The sequence below is a fragment of the Fistularia commersonii genome, chromosome 34 (assembly GCF_037954325.1).
Source record: "Fistularia commersonii isolate RoL2024-O1a breed Wild chromosome 34, RoL_Fcom_v1.0, whole genome shotgun sequence".
Classification (NCBI taxonomy): Eukaryota; Metazoa; Chordata; class Actinopteri; order Syngnathiformes; family Fistulariidae; genus Fistularia; species Fistularia commersonii.
Window position 1 is genome coordinate 11,069,466 of NC_141317.1, and position 11,883 is coordinate 11,081,348.

The following is an 11,883-nucleotide window of genomic DNA, read 5'->3' on the forward strand; positions in this document are numbered from 1 at the left end:
CCGAACAGATGCTCCTTCCAGCTGTTCAAAGGGACAGGTGTTCATCTTCTACGTCGCTACGAAACGTGGCGATCTTCTGGGCAGGGAACCTTCAAGGTGAAGAAGGAGAAGATGAAAGTTCTCCAAGTTGGGAATGAAGTTCTGTGTGGTCACATGGGTGTGATGTCATCAGAAGACCTTCCAGATTAAAAGTTTTTCAGACGGTTCGCAGCTTCGTGTCGGCAACGGCGCTCGCCTGTAATTAGCTGCCGCCGCCTGCCGTCCCTCAGAGAACGTCAGATTACGGAGGTGAGGGTCGTCTTAACGAGATAGCGCCCGATTGGCCGGGACAGAGGTTAATTGCCCAGCTGCCTGGTGGATTTCATTAAAGTTTTTTCATTGTCCGGACCAACTTTTCTCCTCTCTTTCCGCTGCTGCTTCTGCCTTCCGTCGGTCGCCAGTCATCCGTCACGGTCCGACCATCGGAACCCGAGCCGGAGACGTTCCGCTCACGCCGGGGGACGAGATCCGTCCGTCTGCCGAACCGACCGTGAGCTGTCGCTCGGCGGAGCCACCGTTTCCACGACGATAGGCTGTGGTTCAGGGGATCCGAGACACCAGCGCCCCCTGCTGGCCGGGAGGCCCCGTGGTGTGATTTTGACTGCTTTAATGAAAAAGTGTCACGGCCCCCCCAAGCCATGATGTAGCCGGGATCACTCATCGCCCCGGGAAACGGGGGGTTGCCACGGTGATCCCCTGTCTGAGAGGGAGGAGGCAGGAGGTACAAGTCTGGTTACAGAGTTTAAAATATTCACGAGTTTTCTTCTGCAGTGCTCCACTAAAAATAGACCTATGTGTGTGTGTGTGTGTGTGTGTGTGCGCGTGTGTGTTGAGCAGAACGCCCGGCTGACCAGTGTTGTGGTGTGTACCTGGTGAACTCTACTGAGATGTTTTACTTTCAAGATGTAAAATCCAGATGTTGGAGCAGTAATGACGTCCCGTTCTTCGAGGGCGGAGGGCGGAGAAGGTTCCTACACCAGAGATGGACCTTCGGTCGAGCTCTAGAGGTATTTCTACATCAGTGAGCAGCTGGATGGAGTAGGCCTCTGCTGCAGCTGATGTTTCTGTAAAGATCACGCCTTCCAGGATGCTGCTTCATAAAGCCTTCTGGGAAGCCCAAAGCTGGGACAGCTGCATGCGGAGGTTTGAAAGATCCAGAACCTTCCTCGTCCTTTTTACCTCCTGGGCTTCAGGGATCTGCACCGCCAATCATCTGCCTCCATCTGACCCTCAGTGTCCCGTGTCTCAGTCCTCCTTTTACCATGAAGGACCTTCAGTCAGAAGAGAGATTGATTGATCTCCTCTCCAAACATCACGCCCAGGACTGGACCATCACCTGCCCCGCCCAACGATCTGCTCCATGACTGGTGACCACCGTTCTCTCTCTCTTATGGGATGAAAAGCCACCACAACTCCTGCTGCCGCAGAGGATATCCTCTGGAGATACTGAATGAGGTGGACTTTCAAAGCTCCTGGACATCAGGGGGAGCTAACTCCATCTTCTTGACTCCTGAGTGTGTCAGACATCTAGCCAGAGGAGACGGGAACCCCAACGTGCTGGACCTTCTCACAGAGTGCATGGAAGCTCCTCATCAATCGGGGTTGGAGGAGCTTCTGCCGCATGACTCCTCCACCCATCATCTGAGCTGTCCTGGTGTCCAGGATGCAGATGACACAGCTCTCGTGGGAAGAGGCAGCACTCAGAGAGCAGCAGGAAGTAGAACATCTGAAGAGACGAGAACCTCTGCATCACCCCGGTGTAGACAAAGAAACCGATTCCAGAAGGAGCAGACAACTCTCATCCACCTCAGAGGGTCAGGTGGAGTCCAGCTGTAAGACCTTCGGTCTGAACACCACTGACAGCCTCAGCTGGTCCAGCAACTCAACAAGTATTGTGAAGCAGGTCCACCAATGCCTTTTAATTCTTGAGGAGACCTCGGCCTCCCTGCCCTCCTCTCCCTGACCAGATGTCGGGTGGAGATGGACTGTTGGCTCTGCACTGGACAGGAAGGCACTGCAGAAGGGCAACAGAGGAGCTGGAAAGACCAAAGGGTGCAGCTTCTCCTCTATCAGTAACATCTTAACCACCGCAGGAGCATCTCTGGAATCATGGAGAACAACCGACCCTCACATGGACTGTTTGACCCTCTGAAGGATGTCCAGGACCTCAGCTGAGGTCCAGCTTCAGGCTGATGACCAGAAACGTGGTGAACCGGAGAAACGTCTCCTCAGAGTTCTCCTCCATCTGGTCGCCTCCACCCGTGTTTGGACCTGAACTCAGGTCAGATTCCAAATGTTGTGTTTACTTCACTGTGCTCCTGGGCTGAGAGCTTCTGCTCCTGCGTCTCCGTCTTCACCACTTCTCTTTTTTCTTCTTAGATTCATGTTCTCATGTTGGAAGGACACTGAAGCACCTTGAACCTTAACCTTAACCTTGTCTTCAGACAAAGATGGCTTGTTGAAGCTGAGGCTCTTGATGTCGTGGAGGAGTTTGAGGTTCTAGAGGTAATCAGATGTTTCATTCTTTGAGGTAAAACTTCAGGCCACTTTTATTTGGGAGGGTCAGGCGACGTCAAGTAACCATGGAAACAGGTGTGGAGGACTTCTCAGTGTCTCCATGACATCATCATTCACACCTTCGATCGGATCTCACTCCTTATTTTCTCTCGTCCTCTTCTGACAGACAAGCTGGAGATGGTTGCCACACACCTGAATCACACCTGTATCACACCTGAATCACACCTGAGTCACACCTGAATCACACCTGTATCACACCTGAGTCACACCTTAATCACACCTGAATCACACCTGAATCACACCTGAATCACACCTGAGTCACACCTGTATCACACCTGAGTCACACCTGAATCACACCTGTATCACACCTGAATCACACCTGAATCACACCTGAGTCACACCTTAATCACACCTGAGTCTCATCTGAATCACACCTGAGTCACATCTGAATCACACCTGTATCACACCTGAATCACACCTGAGTCACACCTGAATCACACCTGAATCACACCTGAGTCTCACCTGAGTCACACCTGAATCACACTTGAGTCACACCTGGGTCACACCTGAATCACAGCTGAGTCACACCTGAATTACACTTGAGTCACACCTGAATCACACCTGAGTCACACCTGAATCACACTTGAGTCACACCTGAATCACACCAGAGTCACACCAGAGTCACACCTGAATCACACTTGATTCTCACCTGAATCACACCTGAGTCACACCTGAATCACACCTGAGTCACACCTGAGTCTCACCTGAATCACATCTAAGTCTCACCTGAGTCACACCTGAGTCACACCTGTATCACACTTGAATCACACCTGAGTCTCATCTGAATCACACCTGAATCACACTTGAGTCACACCTGAATCACACCAGAATCACACCTGAGTCACACCTGAATCACACCTGAATCACACCTGAATCACACCTGAATCACACCTGAGTCTCATCTGAATCACACCTGAGTCACACCTGAATCACACCTGAGTCACACCTGAATCACACTTGAGTCACACCTGGGTCACACCTGAATCACACCAGAGTCACACTTGAATCACACTTGAGTCACACCTGAATCACACTTGAGTCACACCTGAATCACACCTGAATCACACCTGAATCACACCAGAGTCACACCTGAATCACACCAGAGTCACACCTGAATCACACCTGAGTCACACCTGAATCACACCTGAATCACACTTGAATCTCACTTGAGTCACACCTGAGTCTCACCTGAATCACATCTAAGTCTCACATGAGTTACACCTGAGTCACACTTGAGTCACACCTGAATCACACCTGAGTCACACCTGAATCACACCTGAGTCTCATCTGAATCACACCTGAGTCACACCTGAATCACACCTGAGTCACACCTGAATCACACTTGAGTCACACCTGAATCACACCTGAGTCACACCTGAATCACACCAGAGTCACACCTGAATCACACCTGAGTCACACCTGAATCACACCTGAATCACACCAGAGTCACACCTGAATCACACCAGAGTCACACCTGAATCACACCTGAGTCACACCTGAATCACACCAGAATCACACCTGAATCACACCTGAATCACACCTGAGTCACACCTGAATCACACTTGAGTCACACCTGGGTCACACCTGAATCACAGCTGAGTCACACCTGAATTACACTTGAGTCACACCTGAATCACACCTGAGTCACACCTGAATCACACTTGAGTCACACCTGAATCACACCAGAGTCACACCAGAGTCACACCTGAATCACACTTGATTCTCACCTGAATCACACCTGAGTCACACCTGAATCACACCTGAGTCACACCTGAGTCTCACCTGAATCACATCTAAGTCTCACCTGAGTCACACCTGAGTCACACCTGTATCACACTTGAATCACACCTGAGTCTCATCTGAATCACACCTGAATCACACTTGAGTCACACCTGAATCACACCAGAATCACACCTGAGTCACACCTGAATCACACCTGAATCACACCTGAATCACACCTGAATCACACCTGAGTCTCATCTGAATCACACCTGAGTCACACCTGAATCACACCTGAGTCACACCTGAATCACACTTGAGTCACACCTGGGTCACACCTGAATCACACCAGAGTCACACTTGAATCACACTTGAGTCACACCTGAATCACACTTGAGTCACACCTGAATCACACCTGAATCACACCTGAATCACACCAGAGTCACACCTGAATCACACCAGAGTCACACCTGAATCACACCTGAGTCACACCTGAATCACACCTGAATCACACTTGAATCTCACTTGAGTCACACCTGAGTCTCACCTGAATCACATCTAAGTCTCACATGAGTTACACCTGAGTCACACTTGAGTCACACCTGAATCACACCTGAGTCACACCTGAATCACACCTGAGTCTCATCTGAATCACACCTGAGTCACACCTGAATCACACCTGAGTCACACCTGAATCACACTTGAGTCACACCTGAATCACACCTGAGTCACACCTGAATCACACCAGAGTCACACCTGAATCACACCTGAGTCACACCTGAATCACACCTGAATCACACCAGAGTCACACCTGAATCACACCAGAGTCACACCTGAATCACACCTGAGTCACACCTGAATCACACCAGAATCACACCTGAATCACACCTGAATCACACCTGAGTCTCATCTGAATCACACCTGAGTCACACCTGAATCACACCTGAGTCACACCTGAATCACACTTGAGTCACACCTGGGTCACACCTGAATCACACCAGAGTCACACCTGAATTACACTTGAGTCACACCTGAATCACACCTGAGTCACACCTGAATCACACCAGATTCACACTTGAATCACACTTGAGTCACACCTGAATCACACTTGAGTCACACCTGAATCACAATTTAATCTCACCTGAATCACACCTGAATCACACCAGAGTCACACCTGAATCACACCAGAGTCACACCTGAATCACACCTGAGTCACACCTGAATCACACCTGAATCACACTTGAATCTCACTTGAGTCACACCTGAGTCTCACCTGAATCACATCTAAGTCTCACCTGAGTTACACCTGAGTCACACTTGAGTCACACCTGAATCACACCTGAGTCACACCTGAATCACACCAGAGTCACACTTGAATCACACTTGAGTCACACCTGAATCACACTTGAGTCACACCTGAATCACACCAGAGTCACACCTTAATCACACCTGAGTCACACCTGAGTCACACCTGAATCACACCAGAGTCACACCTGAATCACACCAGAGTCACACCTGAATCACACCTGAGTCACACCTGAATCACACCTGAATCACACCAGAGTCACACCTGAATCACACCAGAGTCACACCTGAATCACACCTGAGTCACACCTGAATCACACCAGAATCACACCAGAGTCACACCTGAATCACACCAGAGTCACACCTGAATCACACCTGAATCACACCTGAATCACACTTGAATCTCACTTGAGTCACACCTGAGTCTCACCTGAATCACATCTAAGTCTCACCTGAGTTACACCTGAGTCACACTTGAGTCACACCTGAATCACACCTGAGTCACACCTGAATCACACCAGAGTCACACTTGAATCACACTTGAGTCACACCTGAATCACACTTGAGTCACACCTGAATCACACCAGAGTCACACCTTAATCACACCTGAGTCACACCTGAGTCACACCTGAATCACACCAGAGTCACACCTGAATCACACCAGAGTCACACCTGAATCACACCTGAGTCACACCTGAATCACACCTGAATCACACCAGAGTCACACCTGAATCACACCAGAGTCACACCTGAATCACACCTGAGTCACACCTGAATCACACCAGAATCACACCAGAGTCACACCTGAATCACACCAGAGTCACACCTGAATCACACCTGAGTCACACCTGAATCACACCTGAATCACACCTGAATCACACTTGAATCTCACTTGAGTCACACCTGAATCACACCTGAATCACACCTGAATCACACCTGAATCACACCTGAATCACACCTGAGTCTCACCTGAATCATGCCTGGGTCACAATTCTGCCTTGCTCCTCAACAGGATGACGGTAAAGTTACCTTCACACAAGGTGACATAGATACCACACACACACACACACACACACACACACACACACACACACACACACACACACACCCCTGGGGCCTCAGCGTATTGATTGGACGCTCAGTGTGTGTAATGAGAGCGGCTTGTTTGTTTTTAGCTTCAGAGTGGGAGGAGAGACGTGGCACTGCGGCACTTCACACACTCACACACATACACACACTCACATACATACACATACACACACACGCACACACACATTAAAACAATGGGAGATGTCCATGTCTTTAAATAGACAGACACACATACAGCCAGCAATTGTGATACTGAGAAAAAAACAGCCTCGAGTCCGATTCCTCCTCCTCTTTTTCCTAGTCCTGCTCCTCCTCTTCCTCAGGTGTTTGGACCAGGACCTCCAACCAGGGCCTCCTCTCAGTTTGGCTGTGAGGGTGTGGAGACACACCTGCTCAGTGGTCTCCATGTTGGAGGTGCTTCTCGCTGTGTGATGAACACAATCATTTACGGAGGAGGACTGAAGAATTCAATCTCGGGGTCCTGATGGTTTGAGGCGGCACGTCGGGCCCCAGGTCAGGTGTGTGTGTGTGTGTGTGTGTGTGTGTGTGTGTGTGGGTGTGTGTGTGTGTGCATTTGAGGAGAGGTTTGCATGAGAGGGAAGTGCCTGCTTACTCTCTTCAATGTATCTGGGCCACATGCTGACCTTCTTGTGTGTGTGTGTGTGTGTGTGTCTTCTGCCTGATGTCTCCACCTCTCAGTGACGTGTAAACACTGTCAGCTCTGATGACAGATCTTCTCCAGACCTCTGGTCCAGAGATCTCTCAGCTGTTTGCTTCTTGGAAAAGTCTATTAGAGCCAGAGGATCATACATGTCAGGCCTGAGGTCCACGGCTGAGGTTGAAGCATCACCTGATCCAGTCCCCTGACCAGCAACCGGCTGTGTATATATGTATTTATGTGTGTGTGCGTGTGCATGTGTGTGTGTGCGCACACACAGAGGTGAGGACCTGACCTTTGAGTTGATTTCATTTTGGTGTTTCTCCCAAAGGTCGGAGCTGAACCTTCACCGCTCGTCATGTGAGGGAGGAGGAGTCTGGGGGGGGGGGCTACGACCTGCTACAAGCAGTTAGGACCTTCTAGGACCTTCTAGAGCCCTCTAGGACCTCCCAGGACCTTCTAGGACCTCCCAGGACCTTCTAGGACCTTCTAGGACCTGCATGTTGAAATTTGTATATATTCTTTTTTCTGGCGAGAGTTTTGGGCAAAAAAACTCAAACCACAAACTGCTGACTTTCGGATGTCCGGTAGATCTTCTGGGTCACTGGAAATCCAGTTGGTCTTCTCTGACTCATGCTTTCCTATTGATTTTTTTCAGATACCTGATCAGAGTCATTGATCACTGTCGTCCTTGCCCAGTCGATCCCATCTGAGAGGAGGCAGCAGACAACTGACCAATCATCTCCTGTGCGTGGAGGACCTTCTCAGTCTCTGGTGTTTACATTTATACTTTTACACAGAAGTAGGTGTGTGTGTGCATGGGTGCACATGTGTGTGTCTGTGCGTGACCGCCTGAGTCTGGAAATTCTTTTCCAGTGCTTACATTTTCATTTTCACACAAAAGTAGGTGTGTGTGTGTGTGTGTGTGTGTGTGTGTGTGTGTGTGTGTGGGTGTGTGCGCGCACGCGCTAACTCTGACCCACGGGAATGCAGCAGCTGTAATTGGGACTAAAACAAAGTGTCCCCTGAGTCTAAAGGTCCCTCAACACCAGATTAACCTTCGATTTTTTTCCCCTCCACTGAGTGTGTACGTGTGTGTGCATGTGTGTGTGTGTGTCTGTGTGTGTGTATGTCTGTGTGTCTGTGTGTGTGTGTGCGTGTGTGTGTGTGTGTGTGTGTGTGTGTGTGTGTGTGTGTGTGTGTGTGTGTGTGTGGTGGATGTAGAATTAGCGCTGCGTACAGTTCTAGTTCCTCTTCTTGGACAACCAGTAAGACTGAAGCAGGTGATGATGCATCTTGCTGTGGTTGGTCAGTGTGTCTGAGCTCCAGGACCGCCAGGGTCAAAGGTCACCAATCATCTGCCCTCTGCTGGTGGCGTCAGAGGCGTCAGGCCCACAGAGCTGCTTCCTGAAAGCGTGTTCTCCTCTGAGGAGGAGAGATGGAGGGTCAGAGAGGCTTTTTGTGGATGTATTGATCGTAAGAGGAGACACACTCTGAGTGTGTGTGTGTGAGTTTGTGTGTGTTTGTGTGTATGTGTGTCTGTATGTGTGTGTGTGTGTGTGTGTGTCATTAATAATGCAGAGAAGCCTCGTACAGCAGAAAGACAGAGGGAAGGACGCAAAGTAAAAACAGACATTCAGAGAAGACAGAAAGAGGCAGATATGTGCAGGACAAAATGTGTGTGTGTGTGTGTGTGTGTGTGTGTGTGTTTGAGATATGTATGAGCTAATAATGGAAACCTCTTCAAAGAGCAGATCAAGCGCGGATCTTTCCTTTGCTCATCAGAATGCGTCCATGATTTAAATACAGTTATTGATATCAACGAGGCCGGCCGCCCACATCCTGTTCTTGTTTACACCCGGTTGGTCATATGACCAGCCCACTTCCTGTTTACACATGGGCCGTCTGAGGTGAGGTCCTCCGACCTCCAACCCCGTGGACCACCCCTTGTCCATCCTCCTCCTCCTGGGCCCCCCCTTCAGTCCGGATGAAGAGTCGCGTTCCTGCGGGTGGAGATCATCTCTCCTCCAGAGGCCCTCCTGCATCTTCAGTCAGTTCTTCTACCACCCAGGTGCTTGACGGGCCTTACCTTTTGATGCTTTCTTATCAGCTGATGTCATCAGCTCCTCCCTCCGGACATCAGCCGGCCTTGGAGAGAAAGAGCGAAAGTGGAGTTTCCCCTCCTGCCGCTCGTCATCACACCGCCCTCTCTTAGCCGTCGTCATGGAGAAGCTCATCTCCTCAGCAAACAGCGGTCCACGTCGCTGGAGTCCCAGTCCAATATGGCAGGTCTGGTCTGAAGCCTCCAGAGACCAAATGCAATAACAATGTTGATGAGACTTCGGTGCTGGTGTCCAAACAAAGCTCAGACGAACTGATCCAGGCTCCTGCTTCTGGAGACAGACGCACGAACATTTACAGGAAGCCGCGGCGGCAGCTAATGCTAGCCTAGCAGGCAGCATGAAGGATGTGTTTTGTCGTCCGTTGTTGTCGGGTTTGTCCTTGTGCTTCCCCGCAACAGATGATGGTCCGGCCATCTTCACGTTTTCATCTGACTCTGTGTCCTCACCTCAACGCTCCACTCACTGAAAGGTGCAGTGGAAACCATGAAGCTCTGATCTCCAGCTCTTTCATCAGCGCTGACTATGCCACACTAACAGGAACTAACGATGGCCACAGACCAGGCTAGCAATTGATTAATATGGGGGGTATGATTCCCCGGGTGCTAACAGGCTCGAAATAACTTACCATGGGTTATGATTCCCTGAGTGCGAGCAGGCTAGCAATAATTTCCATAGGTTATGATTCCCCGGGCGCTAACAGGCTAGCAATACTTTTCCATAGGGTATGATTCCCTGGGCGCTAACAGGCTAGAAAGAACTTACCATAGGTTATGATTCCCTGGGAGCTTGCAAGCTAGCAATAACTTACCATGGGGTATGATTCCCTGGGTGCTAACAGGGTAGCAATAATTTTCCATAGGTTATGATTCCCTGGCTGCTAACAGGCTAGCAATAACTAACCACAGGACTATAATTCCCTGGCTGCTAACAGGCTAGTAATAGCCTGGCCGAGGACACCGAGAACCTGGAGGAAACACAGAACATGGAGAAGACCAGGTTCATCTGCGGGGACTGTGGGCTCAAAATGTCCTGAAGAACTTCAGGCTAAAGTCAGCCTGACCTTTTGCATGAAGGTGTGTGTGTGTGTGTGTGTATGCGTGTGTATGTGTGTGTGTGTGTGTGTGTGTGTATGTGTGTGTATGTGTGTGTGTGTGTGTGTGTGTGTGTGTGTGTGTAAGCATGTGTGTGTGTGATCATAGGTGTGTGTGTGTTTATGATTTTCAGAATTGTGTGTATGTTTCTGTGTGTGTGTGTGTGTGCGTGTGTGTGTGTGTGTGTGATCATAGGTGTGTGTGTGTTTATGATTTTCAGAATTGTGTGTAAGTTTCTGTGTGTGTGTGTGTGTGTGTGTGTGTGTGTGTGTGTGTGTGTGTCTGAAATCTGTGAACTGACCCTTTATGTTTCCACTCAGCTGCAAACGAAGACTGTTTGTAAATTTGGCATGAAAATTTGATGCTGTCCAACTGCTGTGTGTGTGTGCGTGTGTGTGTGTGTGTGTGTGTGTGTGTGTGTGTGTGTGTGTGTGTGTACGTGTAATTGCATGTGTGTGCGAGAAAGAGAGACCTACACAACACCAGCTGACCACCGTTTCTTCTCATCCATTATTAAAGGGGGGTTGCATGGGGGGGTTGAGGGGAGTGTGTGTGTGTGTGTGTGTGTGTGTGTGTGTGTGTGTGTGTGTTTGTGTGTGTTTGTGTGTGTGTGTCTTACAAATACAGTTTTCACTTTCAAACCATTTGAACTGTATCTTTGGTTCCTTGGTGAAACAAGAAATACACACACACACACACACACAGTATGTGCAAATACATAGTATAGTTACCTGTGTGCATATATGTAAAAAAAAATATAGACACTACATATAATATTAAGATGCAGAATCATTGATCCCACATTGTAGATAAAGTCAGTCGGTGTGTGTGTGTGTGTGTGTGTGTGTGTGTGTGTGTCTGTGTGTATGTATGTGTATTTGTGTGTGCATGTTTCAGTGTGTGTGTGTATTAGTGTCAGTGTGTATATGCGTGTGCATGTTTCAGTGTGTGTCATTGTCTCGGAGCTGAAACCCGAGCCTGGTCCAGACGGCTGGTTTCACTGAAACCTCAGCCTCCAAATGCAAAGGTGTTCTCATTTGGTTTTTGTGTGTGCTTGTTGGTGACAGGCCCCGCCCCCTGGTCGACAGGCCCCGCCCCCCAGGCCGACAAGCCGCGCCCCCAGGTCGACAGGCCCCGCCCGCAAGTTGACAGGCCCCGCCCCTGGGTTTGACATGCGTCCTTCACATAGTTTTATGATGAATTAGCCGTTAGGATTGTTAGCACACGTTCTAATGAACAGTTTGGAGACTGAACCGCTGTGGTCTTTGGTTCTAAGAAGGTT